At 38.6% G+C, this 19,688-nt stretch overlaps 2 protein-coding genes across 3 annotated transcripts in view; one reads left to right on the plus strand and one right to left on the minus strand.

The window, feature by feature from the left end:
* The window catches only part of LOC117572182 (uncharacterized), a 35,135-nt gene extending 30,933 nt beyond the window's left edge, over window positions 1-4,202 (minus strand). The window contains exons 1-2 of one of the 2 annotated variants that reach the window (XM_034254834.2): window positions 4,025-4,202; window positions 3,165-3,318 (exon numbers count right to left, since the gene is read on the minus strand). The gene's annotated coding sequence lies outside the window, so the exon portion shown is untranslated. The remainder of the gene's footprint in view (window positions 1-3,164; window positions 3,319-4,024) is intronic. The other variant, XM_034254835.2, reaches the window with a different exon arrangement.
* Window positions 4,203-8,947: 4,745 nt separating this feature from the next.
* The window catches only part of LOC117568442 (diacylglycerol kinase 1), a 49,918-nt gene continuing 39,177 nt past the window's right edge, over window positions 8,948-19,688 (plus strand). The window contains exons 1-2 of the mRNA XM_052004731.1: window positions 8,948-9,382; window positions 13,004-13,147. The gene's annotated coding sequence lies outside the window, so the exon portion shown is untranslated. The remainder of the gene's footprint in view (window positions 9,383-13,003; window positions 13,148-19,688) is intronic.

A 19,688-nucleotide genomic window follows, 5' to 3' on the forward strand; every position in this document is an offset into this window, starting at 1 on the left:
TGCCAAAATAGTACGACTTTAATTTATAAATAGCGAATAGCGAAATAGCGATATCATTTATTGCAAATTTATACTCTCGTAGTCGGAAATGTGTAACACTTGAAGCAAACTGCTTCCGATTACCTTTTCTTCAGAGGTAACAACAATATATCTATAAAAATGTCAAAAATGATTGGTAGAAAATTCTTAGGTAAATGCCAAAGAAGCACGACTATAATTTATAAAGAGCTTATAATTTACATACTAAAAATAAATGACTGTGATTGGAACAATCTGTTAAGCAATCGAGACTTCGACAACCTGAATTGAGTTGTTCTCGTGTATTGAGAATATTAAGGAAAAAAGATAATGTCTTAACTTTCTGCAATTCATAAATATTTCGCAACAAAGCTGCATAATTTTTTCAAGATTTCAAACTTATTGAAAGAGCGAATTAATCGCATTAAAAATGTACAAAAAAGCGAAAAACGAAAAAAAAAACACAAATACAAATAAATAAAAACAAAAAACAAAAATGATTGCGCCATATGGCGCATCTCTAGCAATTGACTATAAATAGTAAGAGCTTAAAAGTTACAGCGAAATCGCAATCGAACACTTGTTGTGGGTGTTGCTATTGTCGCTTTCGATGCCAATGTGAAATTAATGAGGCAACCAACCGGCTGGAATATACTCACTCACTCACTGGCTGGCACTCGAATGCTGGAAAAATAGTCAGAGTAATTAATGAATGAATGCAATGCCAGCCAGCCAGCCATCGAGAATAGTGTCAACTTTAAATATATCGTAGTATTTAATATATTTGCGTGTAAACTTTGCCAAATTACGCAATTAATTAAATACTTAAAGCGAATGCCAAATATGCTATAAAAATGGACATTTAATTATGCGGTTTACAAACAGAGTTCATAGACAAATATAATATTATATGTTTATACCCGCGACCCATAAGGAAGAAGGGTATTATAACTTTGTGCCTGCAGGAAATGAATGTAACTGGTAGAAGGAATCATATCCGACCCTATTAAGAATATATATCCTGGATTAGTGTCAAAAGAGACGAGCAATAGAGTTTAGTTGCTTTGGTATACAATCTGATATATTTCGAATGTAGTACTTCATCCATATACCAAATATGACATTCAGTATATTTCAGTATTTTGCGGTATAACAATTTGGTATATTTAAAAATTAATACCGCAAATTTTTGCTTTTATTCATTATTTTTCAGTATATTTTAACACTAATACCTCACCGTTTTGCTTTCATATAAAATGTTTATCGGGTATCACACAGTCGAGCACACTCGACTGTAACTTTCTTACTTGTTTATATTCGTAGCTGCGAATCGAAACATATGCAAATTGTCAAAATTGAAAAATGGCCAAGTGAAAACCACTGCAACCACAATTAGCAATTGTGGTAAATGGTAAATCGTAAATCTGCAATGTGTATTTTCGCGTTAAAATGTGGCCAATTATGTAACGAGGGTGGTTTCATAATTTCCCCTATTGTATTGGGCTTCGTTTGTGATTAATTCGCATTTAATCTCATGGCAGATATCTCGCATTGTCTCTCGCTGAATGAAAAGAGTGTGCATAAGTGCGAGGGTTGCTTCACATGTTGATTGATCATCGTCGCCCACAACAAATTGCCCACTAAATATTATTTAATGGAGGTTTGCTTGACAAGTTTATCGACTTCCGAACTGCGATTAATAATATTCCTGGTATCCCATATTTTAAAATTCATAAAATTAATCAAACAATACACTGTGTGTTTATGTATGCGAGGGCTGCTCTACATGTTTTCGTGATTGATGTGTCTGCGCAACTTCAGCCTGTTTTTATCGGTCAATGTCTACAAGAGATAATGTTGACAGCACATAGATCAGATGTTATCTCTTCGCAGAGATCAGGCATATGCATATGCGAGGGTTGCGCAATCAGTTCATGCATTTAATATGTTTATCTCTTTGATGAAATCAAACAATTATGAGAGGGCTGCTTTAGTTGTTTCATTTTGTGGTTGAGTGCATCAGCTGCTTGTTTTGTTTTGTGTTATTTTTTATAGGTCAACGCCCACAGCAGATGTTGACAGCACGTCTGATCACTGTGCGATGAAATCGTACATTGTTTATCGATGGCTAAACACATGTAAAACAAATGTTTAAATAAATGTGTGTAAGTGCGAGGAAGAAGCAGAGGCAGAGTCAGAGGCTGAGAGATACAAAATGATAAATTATCTAATTTAAGCTTGTGATATTTTCGCTGTTGAGTATTCACATTCGCGTACGTCTTGAAGCTGCGGCACGCCCACACACTCACGACGCCCCCGCCGCCCATTCGCATTTAATTTGACGCAACTAAAGTCTAATGTTATGTGATTCTGATGTGATGCTCCCCAAGTGGAGAGAATAACGGGTAAGTGCACAAGTTATATGGCTGTCATTCTGTGTGTTTTTATCTTTATAGCCCCAAATTTATAATGCTCGAGTTCGTGTTCGTGTTCGAGTTCGAGTTCTGACAATAAAAACGAGGAAGATGCCACCAAACTGCATACGTATATGGTCAATACCTGATAGATAGCTTTCAATATTTATGGACTCTTTGACAGCAAAATTTACATAAAGTATAATAATATGAAGGGGAAGGAACTCATCTCATTCTCTGTTCGCTGTTTTTGGGCAATTTTTGTGTAGAATTTAGAATTTATGTTTTGTTTGCCAGATTATGGCAAATTATGTGCATAATGCAATTAGTTAATAACTTTATAAATACCATCAATAATGTGTGTGCGGATGGATATTATGTCATCGATAGCAACAATGACTAACTATGCCTCTGAAATGTTTAATGAACTCTCTCAGTCAATTTGACAATTTCAACATTAATGCCATCATTAATCATATTCATATATTATTTTTGATACTTTAATTTTTGGCCATTCGCTGTTGCTGACAAATTTTTGCTGCAAATTGAAAAGCACATTAAAGCTCAGCTCAGGGCTGCGCAATTGTGCAGTGCTTTATGGTAATTGCAAATTGTTGCTGACCGGCTTATCGCATCCGTTTAATTCCCCGCCTAATTTGCCTATTTGTGCACTAATTAGTTTATGTTAATTGCATTTTATTTTGTGTTTTGTTTGTATGAGAAAAAACGTACCTTTTTTTCAATGAAATGAAATGCGTTGATATGTAATTCAGTTCAGGTGTTGTCGATGTTGCATAAAGTTTAGTGGTTGCAGCAACACACACACACACTCAAACACACGCACATTCACGCACAATTTTAATTCCAATTGCTAATTGTTAATTAACTAAAAGAAAATAATTTATATGGATTTTTGTTTTTAGATCAGAAAAACTGTAAAAACTTGTTAAAAAGTCAAATGAGCAAACAAGAAATTGATTAAAAAATTGTTAAATACTTTTTTCTCAGTTTGTTTGTCAGTCGTTTATCGGGTTTTCGGCTTTTATTCGGTATTTGTTTTTTTTTTTTTATTTTGATGAATGTATTTGGAAACAAAACAAAGGCCCAAATATTGCATAGTCCGAAGCCGCAGCAACAGAAACTTAAAGCAGCAAAAAAAAAAAAACAGAAAAATACAAAAAAAATGAAGATGCGCAAAGCGCACGCCAAAATCAACTTATGCAATTTCTTTTCTGTTTGTTTTCAATTTCTGCTGCTGCTCTTTTGCTTCTTCTTTTTTTTTGTTTCATGCTTTTTTTTGCTGCTGCTCTATGTGTCCGTTGTTGCTTTTCTTTCGCCCGCAAAGTGTAAGACACGCCAACAATTTTATGCACATTTTATTTTCCACATTTTTCCACACACTCTTACATTTTTCACAGTTTTGCACAGAGCCGAAACGCGAAATTGTGTCAGTGGGAATATTTATTAAATATTTAATGTGTGTGTGTTTTCATTTTGTTTATTCTCTCTTTCTCTTTGCGCAAATACTCGTACTTGTAGTTGACAACACTATTTAGTCAATATAATATCGTATAGAGGGAATTGCCATGCACCTTTTAGACGCCGACTGTGTTGGGACTTGAAGTTTGCCGCAGCACTTGCTTTTGCTGCACAGATGCTGTCGTTGCCGTTATTGAGGCGTCTGCGTTAAATTTTGTTCGCCCCGCTTGAAATGCGCCTGCGTGTGCGACTTCTTCAACCGATCGACCGACGCGAACGACTGGCAGAAAGAAACTGAACAAAAGCAAAAGACAAGCGCAAGAAAAGAGCCATTGGAGCAGCGCTCACGCTATGCGCGGCGCCGTTAACTCGATACGAAGCTGTTGGCGCTGCCGCTGCCGCTGCCGCCGCCACCGACGCCTTGCACTGGCCAGTGCTGCCCATCTTAGTTAGATCACACGCAATTTTTGAGTTTTGGCAGCAGCCTGAAAGTATGCAATGGACTTTGTTGGCATGCTGCAGGCACTTGTAAAACGGTTTCATCGCATTTCAAGAACTATCTTTATTTGATTTTCGTTACACAAATCACGCATTTCCGGTGCACTATGATATTAGATTTATTTTTATGTCTGTCTGTCAATCGTAAAATGTGCAACGAAAGCGGAGTGCGACTGCTGGCAATTTTTAAAGGCAGCCTGAAAGCATGCTTTAAATAAATAGCGAATCGTCACACAGAACAGTCGCGGCCATAAAAAATGGCTGCTGTAAAATGTGGCCCCAAAACAGTCGTAGCGAACAGACGAGGCGGAGCGACGACCATCAAACTGTTTGTGGCAGCATTGACGTCATTTAATTATGATTACTGCAAACGGGAACAGGAAAGGAGCAGCGAATGCAATATCTACGCGAGTATCCTGCCGGCTACTTGCATAAAATGCACGTAATAGCGCGTAAAACAGTAGACAGAGAGAGAGAGAGAGAGCGAAAAAAAAATGGTAAATGGTAAATGGAAAATGAAAATAAATAAATAAATGGGCAACATTATGAGCGTTTGGCTAAGTGATTTTCCGGGCTTAACTCCGGCTATGGCTCGTAAAATGATTAAAAGCCCATGCAGCTGTTAGCCAAGAGTATCTTCGTTCATCGCTCTTCCCTTGGCAAGCAGAAAATTTAAATTTTTGCACGTGCCGACAATTCAATTAGCCAAGTCGGTAGCTGGCTGTCAAGTGTCAGTCGGTGTCATGTTTGCGTGACCTTCGCCCTCTAATAGACCTAAGCTCTAGTCCTTATCATCATGATCGTCATCATCATTGTCATCATCATTATTATGAGCGGAGGAGACATGTAAAGCTTGTGTGTGCCTCGCTCTGTATGGCTTCCTGTGCCTGTTCCTGAGGTTGAGCCTGCAACAAAAAACGTTAAATATAAAATCCTATTTATTTGCCAATTTTACAATCGAGTGCACAGCCAACGTCGACGACGACGACAAATGGGAGTGACGTCAGCGCACCAAGGCGCCAAGGCAGAAGCCAAAAACTATTCACACCGACACACAGCCCCTGCCCTTTAAAATATATCTCCAACAGTGTCTGTGTCTGTGTGTATGTGTGTTTGTGTATTTGTGTGCAGCGCCCATAGAAGCAAACGCATAATTTCATTACCAAAGCCCCAACGTTTGTTTTCAATGATGTCATATGGTCGCACTTAGCCGGAAGTCACAAGTCCTTGTGGGCCAAGTTAACGCAGGCGCGCTCTTCTTCTTTCACAACTGCACTTGCACTCTCTTCGACTGTGACGTCATGGCTCTCTTAAGCTCACTGTCCAAGTGAGACTTGTGTGTGTCGATTGTCGTCCATGCGAGCTTCCGGTGTGTCCAACAGCAGCTGTTGTGATACCCTTTGAAATTACGCAGCTGAAGAGGTTAATTTGCCTCGACACTCAACAGCTGTGTTTAAGGAAACAAAATGATCCACTCCAGGGTATTTAATAGTTCGTCAACTGACTTGTTTGCTTGCTCATTTGTTATGATGGGCCTTTACTGCTTCATTTGGCACGATTCTTGCGCTGCTTCTCCGTCTCCGGCTCCGTCTCCATGTCCGTGTCCGTCTCCGTTTCCTCTCTGGCTGCCCGCTGGGCACATGGGTAAATAAATATTTATCTTAAAGTGCGCGCTGAATGTTTCGCAGCATCCTCGAGTGGGTCGTCCTCAGTAAGCTCTTCATTTGCGTTGGCTTTTGGCTTTTGGACTCTTGACTCTTGTTGATTTTGCTTTTATTGTCGCCTTGGATGCTGTTGTAACTGTCTGCCAGGACATTAACCTCGTGTGTGCGGAGGAAGTGCGCTCTTCTGATTGAAGTATTGAATTACAACCCCGTCACGCCATAACAATGCCTCAGCACAAAAATAACAAACACATTTTCGACAAATTTTCTGTAATTTATTGTGTATTATATTCTCGCTATTTGTATTTGTTTTTGTATTTGTATACGCTGCGGCCTAAGGGGCAACCAAAACAGAACAGAAAAAAAGGGTAGACAAATGTCATATTATGCAAACATTGTATCAAAAAGTTCTTTGCCAATGCTCCACTGTCATTTGGCCATTAGTCTGAGGGCATAACGAAAGCCAAATAAACAAATCAAAGGGGCTTACAGGACGTGTAACTCGATTGACATTGACGCAAATGTAAAATAAATCAAACACAAAGTTTGTTTTGTTTTGCCTCAGCTGTTTTATTTTTCCTCTTTTTTTTTGTGTTTCTGGTTTTGTGACGAAATCTGAATCGAATCAAAATGCGTCTGACGGCTCTGTCGCATTTCCCATTTAGCCAGCCAGCAACATAACAAATTTATCCCCGGAAGTGATTTTCACTGAAATCCAATCAATAAAAAATTATGCTGCTGCTAAAAATAAAGGCACACACACACAAAAAAAAAGCAGGCGACACACACAGAACGGAAACACTCGAAACAACAGCAGCAAAAGCGAGTTGCGTTGGCTTGCTGAATTTTTGGCACAGCATGGCGACTGCCTAAAAGTAGGCAACGATAAAATTCACTCCGCTCAGCCTCCGCTGAGTGTGTGTGTGTGTGTGTGTGTGTGTGTGTGAGTATAAGTATGTGTGCGCTTGTGAGGTTGATGGAACTGAAGCAGCCGCAGCTGAAGTGAAGTAACAATCTGTTCTAAAGCGCTGCAAAAAAAAAAATTGCCACAAATTTATGACGCGAATTTGTTTTCTCTCTAGAGATTTGAGAATAAGGAAACGGAAACTCATCGTCGTCCGCTGTGTGCTGTCATTGTTCTGCTCCCAACTGGCTTTATTCACTCCTCCTCTTCTTCTTCTTGTGCTTTTTCTGCACAATTTGCGTGTTTATATTACTTAAGAGACTCGGATTTTATGTAATTCGGCATTAATTATTGCCACTGTTTAATAATAAAGTACTCACTGTCACTCTCTCTCTCTCTCTCTCTCTCTCTCTCTCTCTCTCTCTCTCTTTCTCTCTCTCTGTCTGTCTCTGTCTTTCACTTTCTGTGGCATTAAATTCTGCTTAAACTTTTGCCACATTTAATCTTCATCAAGTTGAAAGTGTAAATTTTGTTTATTAGCCGCAAATTGAGTTGCAAGTAAATATAAATAATTCGATTAGAGTGCATTTGACTTATGCTTGACTTTTGTTTTTGTCACATTCAATTACTCTTTAGAATTGTATGCAAAACCAATTTTAAATTAATTATTCAGGCAATGACAAAGATGTGTTTGCCTTAAGCCATAACTTGAGTTATGTTATGTTCAGATTATATCATAGAAGAGAAAGTACAATTTAAGTGATGAAATGATGATGATTAGCTACTTAATCACAATTTTAATCACAATCTGCAATATAGTTATTTATTTGTTAAAATTGTAGTTGTAGAATTAAATTCAGTGATGCATTAATTTACGTACATGCTTACATACGTAGGTCGAAATCACTGATATTTCAAAGTTCACAGCTGTATGTAGGTAAAACAACGTGGATCAAAGTATTTATTTAGTAGCAAATATAAAGTAAAGTTGTATCAAATGTATTAAAGGACTAACGTAAAGTTATATCAAATTTATGTAAGAATTATTAAGAGATTAAAGTAAACAATAACTGATACACTAGTTGAGTCAAAAGCATCATTTATGCAACACATTTATTTATGCGTTTACTTTAAAACACAATCCAAGTAAGTACTTGATGCATAAGCTGCATGCAAATATTTGTATATTCGTCATTGCAACGGCGCAATGCCAAAGTTCAAGTAATGCGCCGTTTAAGATAAATCAACAGCAGCAAACGCAGCAGAAGCAGCAGCAGCAACGGAATAACGGAATAAGTTAACGAAGCGAAGCGCACTGAGACAATAGAGGCACAGTATGAAAGAAAGCCAGAAGGAATGAATGAAGGACAGAATAGAAAGAAAAACAGAGAAGAGCAGCATCAGCAGCAGCAGCACAGAAAAGCAGCAACAATAGGATGAGCTCAACTTGACTTGCGGCTAAGCGTGCAATGTTAAATATCAGCATAGGGATACTAGACTAGAGCAGGACAGAAAGAGAAAGAGCGATAGCAAGCGAGAGAGCATGCAAGAGTGTGGAGGAGAGAAATATTGTAAATAAACAAGACACTACAAGTCAGAGCCAGAGCTAGAGGCGTAAAAGGTTGCCTGCTAATTTATGGCTACTGCTCACACGCACACACACACACACATAGACACGCACACACCAATACAAAACCATGCTGTTAAGCACGTGCAATTTGGCAAATGAGCATTGCAGTGACGTCATAAGACTAGCCACACTGATAACGGTGCAGCATCGTGTGCTCTTGCTCGCTCTTAAAATGCCATTCGCATAGAAGCAAAGAGCATGCAAAACGGAGAGCGAATTCGCTGCGTAAATGAAAGAGAAAGAGAGAGCGAACAAGGCGACAGCGTATAAAAAGGCGCGCACACTGCAAAAGCGCCTCAGTTCTTCAGTGGAAGTGCCGGTGTAAGCAAGCAGAAAAAAGCGCTTGCAGAGAGAGCTTTAAAAGCAAAAACACAGCCACAGCAACAACAACAAAACTGTGTGTGTGGTGTTCCAATATGTCTATAAAAAGTTAATAAATTTGTTAAATATTGCAGCAACCGAACCAACTAAAGTTATATTTTTGTAAACAAACGCAAATAAAAATGTGGCTGAAACTTAACGTGCGGCGCGTGTGTGTGTAAATATGTGAGTGTTTTTTTAAATACAACAAAAAAAAACAAAACCAAAAGTTAAATACTCGTATTTAGTTGTTAACCAATTAACTGATACTACGAAACGAACTGCGCAGCAAAATATGCTAAGAATCAAAGCACTCAATTGACACTTACTGACGAGTAAAAACAGCAATTAATATTAAAACAATAACAACAACAACAACAACAAGGCGAAGAAAACGAGCAGCCAACAATCAAAGGTAAGAGAAGCACAAAGCAACAGCAACAGCTTTCAGTGGGCTGAGCGCAAGGAGTAGAAATTTTCCAGGAAATATGTTAATTTCACATGTAAATAAAAAGAGAGCATGCAATAAACACACACACACACACTCACATATGAATTTATACACCTCACACAAAATCGCTCAAACAGTTCCTCAAAGCGTCTTTCGCAAGCCAAAAGAAGAATGAGAACGAGAAATGTTAACAAATAAACAAACATTCAGTCAACATTGAAGGCGGCATGGCAAGAAAAGCCAATGTACAACGTACTCGACTCGACTCGACTCGAATCGAAATCGTACTCGGTCCAATGATGACATAAAAAATGAGCACAGGCCCATGAAGGCAGGCGGCAGACAAAATAAAATATATAATTGTGCATATCAAAATAACAGAGAAAACGAAAAGTGGAATGTAAATAAATAAAAACGCGCTCGTTAATCGTTAGTAGGTACAACATGCCGTAGATACATACTTCTCGGATACAATTTACAATGCAAGCCTTTTTCCAAGGGGCATAACATTTATTCGCATGATTCGTTTTTATTATTTTTAAAGCATCATCGAGCGCAGCGCAGCGCAGCGAAAATTAATTGCGAATGGATTCTTTATGGACTCGCACAAAAATGTTAATGTTGAAATGATGTGTGTGGTGTGTGGAATTGGCAGGCGACAAAAGTGCTTGGAAAATTCATTTCTAAAAATACACTTCGCTTTTCGATATTATTCCCCCAATTGAATTCACACCTCAGATATGCAAGTTGAGGAATCTATTTGTTTGTTTGCCTTCCTGTCTGTCTGTCTGTCTGTCTATTTGTTGCTAATAACTATCAGCAGTAATTAAGTCAATTTTATTATTCACTTGCCTCATAAAAGCATAATTTACGGCTAAAGTTAAGCCTTTTATGCCGCTTGTGCGACACAATAGGCACATTAAAGCCCAATAACGTATACGCCCCGTGGTGCGCAGGTATTTCAAGCACCACCACAAGCACGAGCACGAGCGACGAGCAACGTCAGCTAATAGTTTTGCGCAAGGTGCTGATCTGTTGAAATATAAACGAGTATGTATTTTGAGCAAGATAAACACACACACACACACACACACATCAAACATATATAAAAGTCGTTTTAAAAATAAAACGCATTCGTTGTGCGAGGAGGAGGCGGCGGAAAAATCATTCAATCAGAGATATTTTCCAGTTACAACAGCATTCAAAGTGTCATGTTTTATTAGTTGACTGTTGACTGATGATTGACGATTGATGTTTTCTACTTTGAATGTGATTCATGCATCTTTAAAGTAAGCGAAATAATTTCAAGAAAATTTCTGACTATTTAAAGCTTTTTCGTTTTTGCGACTTTCTAGTCTGGTTGATGCGATGGCATTTAAGGCAAATCAAATTAGAATCAGCTCAGTCTGAGTTTCCATCTCATTCGTAGACCAAAAACAAAACACAAACAAAAACAGAAACAACAAAAAGCAACAAAAACAACTCTGACGCTGACGCTTGTCACTGTTGATGTTGCTGCTTGTTTGTTGTTGTTGCTTTTATCGTGCTGAGCTGTTTTTGTTGTAGTCTAATTTGCGATAAACTGACACAAGATTGCAGCTACTTTATTCAAATTATGTGATAAGCCGCAACGTCGCGCAGCGCCCCGTAAAGCAAACAAAATGTGAATGGAAATACGACAAACCAAAAGAAAACATGAAATACTATTGTACATATAAAAATAAAAAAGAATAACAATAAAAGCAAAAAGTTGCGACAGAAACCCCAAAACTAAACATGGGGCGTGGCAGTGATTGCCTCTTAAAAGTTTCCCTCTTTCATCGCAGCCTCGAAATTTCCTTTCCGACACTTTTCCCTCACTTTACCCACTCTTGTTTCTTTTTTTTTTGTTGTTTTGTTTGCCGCGCGCTGATTACAGCTGATAATTTGCCTTTCGATAGTAGTACGTGGTGTGGCGAGTGCCGTCGGCAAACGAGGATGAGCAAACGCTGAAGCTAAGCGAGTGCAAGGGGGAAGGGGGAAATAGCACCAAAAACACGTCGAAGTGCCAACTAATGAGCATTTAATGCGTCCATTCGAGCTTATCGAAAGAGCACACACACACACACACACTCGCACACACACACAAAAACACTCTTTTGCCACGCCCCCACGCCCATGGAAACACCCATCGATCAGCTAAGAGAATTGGGTAAAGTGAATGAAAATCAATCTATGTCACGTGTGCCTACGTTTTTGCCTCATTCTTCTCCTTCTTCGTCTGTTCACATCAATGAAGTGGGTGTGTGTTGAATGCACTGCGTCTTTAGCACGTATACGCAACGTTGTCCGCATGCTACTATTAAGGCAGAGCAAGGAGTACAATCGAGCTATAGTCCAAGGTGTTAATGTACACGCTCGCATTCACAGCGCTTTTCAATTCACATTCATATGCGTGAATGAGATTTTGATGCTGATTGAGTGCACAGCAAGTATACGCACCATTGTCTGCGTGCATTTGAATTGCAGATGGAAAGTGTTGCTGTTGCTATTGCTGTAGTTATTAAATATACACACGCTGCTGTCTTCGTTCGCATTGTAATTGTTTCGGTTGCTCAAACCATTAAACATTCTCCTTTAAGTGCATAACAAGCATACGCACTGTTGTCGCGAACTAGCACCAAATGTTAAATTTCATTCACTGCTACGAGGTTGTGGGATTGGTTTCATAAGCTGGCGGCAGCAACTTGATTAAACTGTCATCTTTATGCAAGAAGAGCACTCTAGGGACAACCCCAGAAAAACAACAGCAACATGAAGAATTTCAATTTCACACATTAAACAAGAGGCAAATTATTTTAAGAGCACACTTGGCTAACAAACTCACACAGAGGCACGCACACATGTGTGTTGTATAAAACTTTACCTTGTTGGCCACTTTGCAGCTCTTGTTTGGACAGTTTTCAGCATGACAAACACATGTTTGAAGTGCCTGGGCACAAAACTGTGGCACGAAATAAAGTTGTTACTACCACAACAACTCCCAGTTCAACGCTGCAGGCTGCAGGCTGCATGTTGCCGCATGTTGCAGGTGCACACATACCTACACACCATTTGACATTCTTTGCACTTGCACTTAACTTTATTTGAGTTTCTTCTTTTGGCAACTTTATTAAATTGACAACTTTTATAACAGCTAATGATGGCAAAGCAAAGCAAAGAGATAGAGAGAGAGTGGAAAAAACACTGCAAATATTTGTTAATACATCAAAATGATTCATAATAGAAATCTATTATTTTGCTGACATTATTTATTAACTACAATTCTTTTACAATCTGCTTATTAAAGGAGCTTATCGTTTTATCTGTCTGATAAGCAACACTTTTGAGGGGGAAAATGCATTGCTCGTGACAAAGCAACAACTTAAATTCTGTGCAAATATTTATCGAGTGCTTTTTAGTTATTCATGGATCAACATATCCAACTTGTGCTCTGCAGGGTATCTCTCATGTGTGATCCCACTTGTCTGTTGTGTTGTCTGTTTAAATATTTTGTGTATTATTCATAGCGACTAATTTGATTAATTTCCCATTTTTATTTCGCAGCATGCATTAGACAGCCCCCAAAAAGCAGGAGGAGAACCTTGAGTGGAGCACATTCTATACCCTGTGTTTTTTGTTGGTTTGTTTTTTTTTTTTTTGGGTTTCCTGTCACCATTCTGGACGAGAGCAGCAAGAACAGAAAAAAAGGTGGGTAAACAGTTAATATAAATAGCAAAATCATCATGTTCATAAATTGTAAATAGCCGACGGTTGACGGGGTCGAGGTGAGGGGCAAAATGAGAATACAAGAAATTCCTAGCTCCAAGTACATCGCTCGTTGAGCTCGTTGAGTTTCTGGTCCGTTGTGGCCCAACCTTAACCCCGGGGCCAGCTACGTGCTAAGCCTTCCTATATATGTATGTATATGCATATACGTATAGTATATAACTGTATCTGGGTTTTGTTATTGTTTTTTTTGTGTTTGTAGCCAGGAGCAACTCGTAAATTATTTGCGCGCGTGTTCAACAAAATGTTGAATAAATAAAAGTGGCATGTTTGTTGCTGTTGCTGCTGCTATAAAAATTGGCGAACGCACAAAATGTTCTCTACGATTATACTCGTAAATGATTAAACTCAGTTTTGCTGCCACTTCTATAACTATTAGCATAATCATGTGTGATTCTATCTGCATGTGTGTGGGTGTGTGTGTGTTGCTTTTACGACTTGTATTCGAGAATGGTGAGAGAGAAAGAGAGAGAGAGAGAGATGGCAAGGAGGGGCATAAAAAAAGCACCATTAAAGCCGCGGCACAAATTATGGTCATAAAACAATTTATCAAAATTTGTGACATTAACTACCCAAGCACACATCAGTCATGGATCCAACAAACGAGGATTCCGCAACAGGATGCGTGCACACACACACACACACGCACACACACTCACATGCATTCTTCTGTTGTATGTGTGTGAGGCTGAACATGCTCATTAGGCGTAAAAATGTCATGACCACAGCCACACACACACACACACACAGTCAGACACACACACTTGAATGGAGCATACATTTTAGTGTCATAATTATCTCACTTATTGAAGCAGAATTTCATGATACAGACTCTGTATTACAGAGTCAATAACTTACTGAACAATACTCTGTAAGTGAATGTGAAAAGTTTGAACTTTATGAGTAGCGAAGCAGGTTCACTTCAGTTGACATTTTAATTATCCTGCACTGCTATTTGATTTGTATTTATTGATTTAAAGTTGAGAAAATCAAAGTAATTAATTTAATTATGTTCAAATTTATCTAATGAAAAAGTTTATTGTAATTTTAGTTTAATTAGTTACTTCACACATTCCTTTATTATATAAAATATATCATATTACATAAAAGGTTATAAGAAATAAGACTCTGAGAAGTAACTAATTAATTAAAATGGCAATTTTTAGGCGGTTATTTCAAATTCTAATTTATATTATTTAATTAAAGTCGATTATCCGTAGTCAACATTGAGAAAAACTAAATAATAATAATTAAATTATTTAAATTCCAATTAAAGTACTCAAAAAGTTCATATAAAATTATTATAATATGGTATACAAATGTAAAATTTAGAAATATGAATTCTGTGGGGAATTTAATTTATGTTAAGCCAATCAGTCAACAATTGAAAAAAAACCCATTCAGGTATCTAGCGTAATTCAAGCATTTAATTTAAATTAAACATGTAATTCAATTCAAGGCTAGAATAATAGTATTATTTTATGCTTGCTCACCAAATTATAATTTAGTTAATTGTTTTTTTTTTTGTTTTTCACTCAATTTCAACTCAATTTTTAGTTTTCAAAATAGTAATTTGATACAAATTGTAATAAGTCTCTTTATTGATTCCTTTTCGATCGTTACTGACTGACGCCCGCTCATCACCGAGCTGCCAACTTTTTGTTAGTACGGAGTGCTGCCAACGCCAATGAATTATCGAATAAGCGCTAAAACTATCGATGCATCTCATTATCGATATACCTTCCTTAAGCACTATCGCATGTACCACTTATCCACTACAAAATAGAGAATTATTTGCAGTGTTTTAATAACAATTTATGCATATGCAATGCATCATTTAACATAATTTAATAATTGAATAGGAATGAAATTATTTAGTTAATTAAACCTATACAATTACATTAAAAATATAAATGAAAATATTCAATTACCAATTAATTTATTCTAAATTATATTATTATATTAAATAACTTAATTGCTTAAGTGAAGCCTGCTCTAAAATTCCAAAGTCTAGTCTGCAAATTGTCTATAAAATTGTTAACTTTTGCGATTGTTGCATTTAATTGTTGTTGAACCAAGAAACGTTTACGGTGCTGTGCCATCAATTACAATTAGCATTAAATGAGTTAAAGTTCGCTACACCCCTCAGCTAACGAGTGTAATAATGGGAATCGAACGTGACAGGCAACAGCAACAGCAACAGCAGCAGCAACAAGGACACCGAGGACAATGAGGACACAAATAGTGGCAAATAGACAAATGGAAGAGCCGTGCCATTTGTTGCAAAACTGTTAACTGTTTTTCTCTGTTGGTTTGTTTTTGTTTTTTTCCCCTGCTGTTGGTTTCTATTTTTACACTCGGTCTTGTTTGTGGTATTGGAGCAAGCATTGATGACGCCATCGTGGCCGCAGAGTCGTCTGCTCTCCGCTCTCCTCTGTCCACTGTCCACTGTCCGTCGTCCGTTGTCCGCTGTCCATTGTCCATTGCCATTGTCCGGTTTTACGAGTCCAGTGCTCATGTTAATGAGATGCAAATAAGGCTAACCCACGCTCCATTTACGATTTGCATATGGCCGTACCCAGGCCACCTTCCTTTCTGCCCCTTGCCACATGCCACATGTCGCTTGCCCCACTTTGCCACTTTTCCATTTGGCATATTTGCGCTTTACGACCAAAGTGACGTTGACGCGTCTCATTCACTTTCCCTCTCTCTCTTGAGTTGCGACTCCGTCTCTCTCTCTCCTTGCTCACTTTCTGTCTCACACATTTTTGCTGCCTCCCATCGTCTGTCTGAGAGCGAGTGTGTGTTTGATTATTTGGCCTGTCAGAGCAGGATATGTGTGCCAAGGAGTTCACCGCCTTTTGCCAAATGTCATTTGTTGAGGTATTTGCTTTAGCATACAGCAGCAGCACCGCACCGCACCGCACCGCATCGCATTGGAACGTTTTGCACCACCGCACAACGTATGTCAAATGTGCCAGTCAAAGTCAAAGTCAAACTCTTCGTTGTGTGTGTGTGTGTGTGTGTTGCACACTCCAATTAGGCGACAAAAATGCTGCTCGACGAGCGTTTTGTCATGTCTGTTTGATTTATTCGATTTTATGCGCCCGCACACATCACGTATACGCCGCGAGTACTTGAGTCACAAAAAACAACACTTGCTTTCTTTCTCGCCAACTAATTGCCTACTTTTAGGCGACGTTGCAAGCTGCTTTTTGTTGCACCGAATAGAACTCACATACACACATACATAGAGGCAGTATCAAAACACTCGCAAATAACGAAAACAGCAACATTGCATTACCAAAATAATAATAACAACAACAACAGCAACGCTGGCAGAGACAAATCCGTTAGCTGGGCGTCCTCTGACGTCGCGCTGTAACATTTAAAGGCCATTTTCGTGCTGCGGTTTTTCGGGCAACAACAAAACGAACGAACAAACGAACGCAAAAACAGCAAAAATATAAAGTTCTGACGTCAGAAGCTGCTGTGGCGATGAGTGGTAAGCAGAATGCTTGCGTTATACCATATAGCGTCTATATCTATATCTGTGCATCTATGTTTGTGCTTGTGGTTGTAAATGTAGCTGTGGAAGTTGTAGTTGTTACTGTAATTTTAGTTGTAGTTGTATTTGAGGTGACTGTATTTGTAGCTGTACTTGTATTTGATAGCTGTGACTGTATTTGCAGCTCTACTTGTATTTGAGGTGACTGTATTTGTAGCTGTACTTGTATTTGTATCTGTATTTGTATTTGTAGCTATATCTGTACTTGTATCGGTATCTGTATCTGTGCTTGTATCTGTATCTGCAGCTGAGTGTAGTTGTCAGACTGCGTGTATATTTTCATGCCAGCCGAGTGCTTGTGCTATTTCAGTTTCAGTTTGTTATTGTTGCTGCAAGCTGAATCGATTTCGATTTCGATTACGATTCGCCTCACTCACAAATACACTGGCATAAACACACACACTCTTACACAAATATGCAGGCTGTCTGCCTGATGGCAGTTACACGTTGTGGCTGAGGAAATGACCCGTTACCAATTCTCATCGCAACGCCCAAATGATCTTCATTTGCAGCATTGTAGGTGTGTGTGTGTGTGTGTGTGTGTTTGTGTTTAGCTTCCGGACTTCTTGCCACTTGAATGTATTTTGCTACTCTGCTGGCGTCTATTTACACGAAACTTCCGTGTTTATGCACTGCATTGCACACAAAATGTAAGCAAGCAAATCGAAGCAAATGTGCTGCTGCACTTAACTTGTCTCAAATCAATGCCCAAGTCAACACACAAATAGTTCAATCTTGTTAATTGCCAAGATTCTGCTTACACACACACAGACATACACACGCCAACAGCTGTTCTATTATTATTATTATTGTTGCTCTTGTTGTTGGCAGGTGTTTTTGCAAATGTCTAAGGTTAGCCATAAGATCATTCTGTATTTTTATATGCGCCAGCCAACTCGGTGATGCGGCTGCTGCCTCTCGATTCATTTCTCTGTCTCTGTCTGTCTGTCTGTCCAGCCAGTCCGTCTCCATCTCCGTCTCCATCTATTTGTCTGTTTGTTTTGTTTTTTTTTTTTTTGTTTTCTGTCTATTTTTATAACGCTCAGTGGGGCTATCGAAAAGTCTGCTCTCCAGTTTTGGATGCCCGCCACGCTTGCTGTTTATCGAAGACAAAACAGTTTTTATTGTTCAAGAAATTATTTTCAGTAACACACACACACACACAAACTCTGAGATTGATATACAAAGTTTCATTGGAAATTTTGTCCGCCGTCGATCAAAGTGAAAAGTGAAAAGTCAAAAACCAAAGGCGAAAGGCTTCAACACCGCAAATTGCCATGCAAAAGCGTAAAGCGAAATGCGGAAATATGTTTTAGCACATCGCGTCTGGCTTTCCTAGGCCCCCATTCCTTACACTTCGTTACAGACGTGGCCAAGACGCGGTCGCGGTTTGCTTCCGCCTCGTCGCTATTTTTGGGCCGACCCAAGCATTAATTACGTATTCACGGCACGTACTTTGACAGGACTTTCGGGGGTAAATACAATTACTGCAGCCACTGTAACAACACTCGCTCCATAAACAATTTCATTTCGCGCCTTACAAACTCTGGCCTAGCAACACAGCTTAGCCGGCTAATTAACAGCAATTAAACGAGTTCATTTCCTTAAATAACTCTAAAAAAAAAACAACAAAAATATTTAAAAAGAGAATAAAATGTAATCAGCACTTGCAGCTCATTGTTGAATAGCACTTGAGCATTCTGCATAAAATACAAATAAAACTAATTTTATTTTTCCATGATAAAACCTAAAAAAAGAAAAGTGAAGCGAGTAAAAGCAAGCGAGAGCCAAAGCAAACAAAAAGCAATTGAGCGACGCTGCTCGCGTCTTTAGCTGACATTTTTTTTTTTTCATTGTTTAATTTTGCGCTGGTGTTGGCCATGGCTTAAAGCAGAGCAGGGGTTGGGCTTTGGTGCAAACACATTTAGAAAGTTGCTAGGCAAAAATGTAGACAAAACTTTGAGCTCAAAGCGTATACTTGATGTGTAGCATGTGGTTAAAGCGCAAACTTGAAGATAAGATATTAAAATACTTGCTTGGTTGCATGCATATTTCATAATTGAAACCATGCAATAGCAGAACAGATAAGTTGCGCTCTGGCGCACATTGCGTTTGCTTGTTATGCACCTTTATTTCAGCACAACATAAATCAGAATTGTCTTATTATTGAATTGCATTGCAATGAATACTGCGTATACTTAATTTAGTAACAAAAATAAAGGCAGCTTCAATATCTGTCAGTTTGATCGCATTGCGTATACGTAATTTGCATACATTACGCCTTGATTGCGTCGCTGCTTGGATCACATTGCGTATACGTTATTTGATTGCTGAGATTACGCATTAGCTTGATCACATTGCGTATACGTATTAAGCTGATTCCGCAGCAACTGCAAGCGAATCACAAAACTTTAGACAATTTATATGTATGTATCTATAGAATATTCAAGCAAACTACTCGAACTATTCGTTGGCATTCAGTGTCGTTGGATTTTTCGTTGCAGCTGGTGCTTTTGGCATTGTTGACATTTTCATTGGTTTGGAGCGTCAAACGGCACTTAGGGGAAAAATCTACGCGCAAATCCCATTTATATTTAATTTTTCATTTTGAAACGTTTGCCGTCATACTTTGTGCACTTGATCCTCGTAAAGACAGGACGTGACATTACATGCCAAGACTGACAATGACAATGAAGCCAGCGGCGGCCAACAACGACAACGACGACGACGACGTTAGACGATGGACGAAAAATGCACGGCCATCGGATGTGAACAATAAATTTGATTCAATTGCTCTTGAGCACTTTGGTATTGGGTGAGCCTTTTGCAAACTAGAGTCCCTTGTCGGCACTCTCTCCCTCTCTCTTACCTCTCTTTCTCTGTGTGTCCCGCTTT

Source organism: Drosophila albomicans, chromosome 3 (assembly GCF_009650485.2).
Source record: "Drosophila albomicans strain 15112-1751.03 chromosome 3, ASM965048v2, whole genome shotgun sequence".
Taxonomy (NCBI): Eukaryota; Metazoa; Arthropoda; class Insecta; order Diptera; family Drosophilidae; genus Drosophila; species Drosophila albomicans.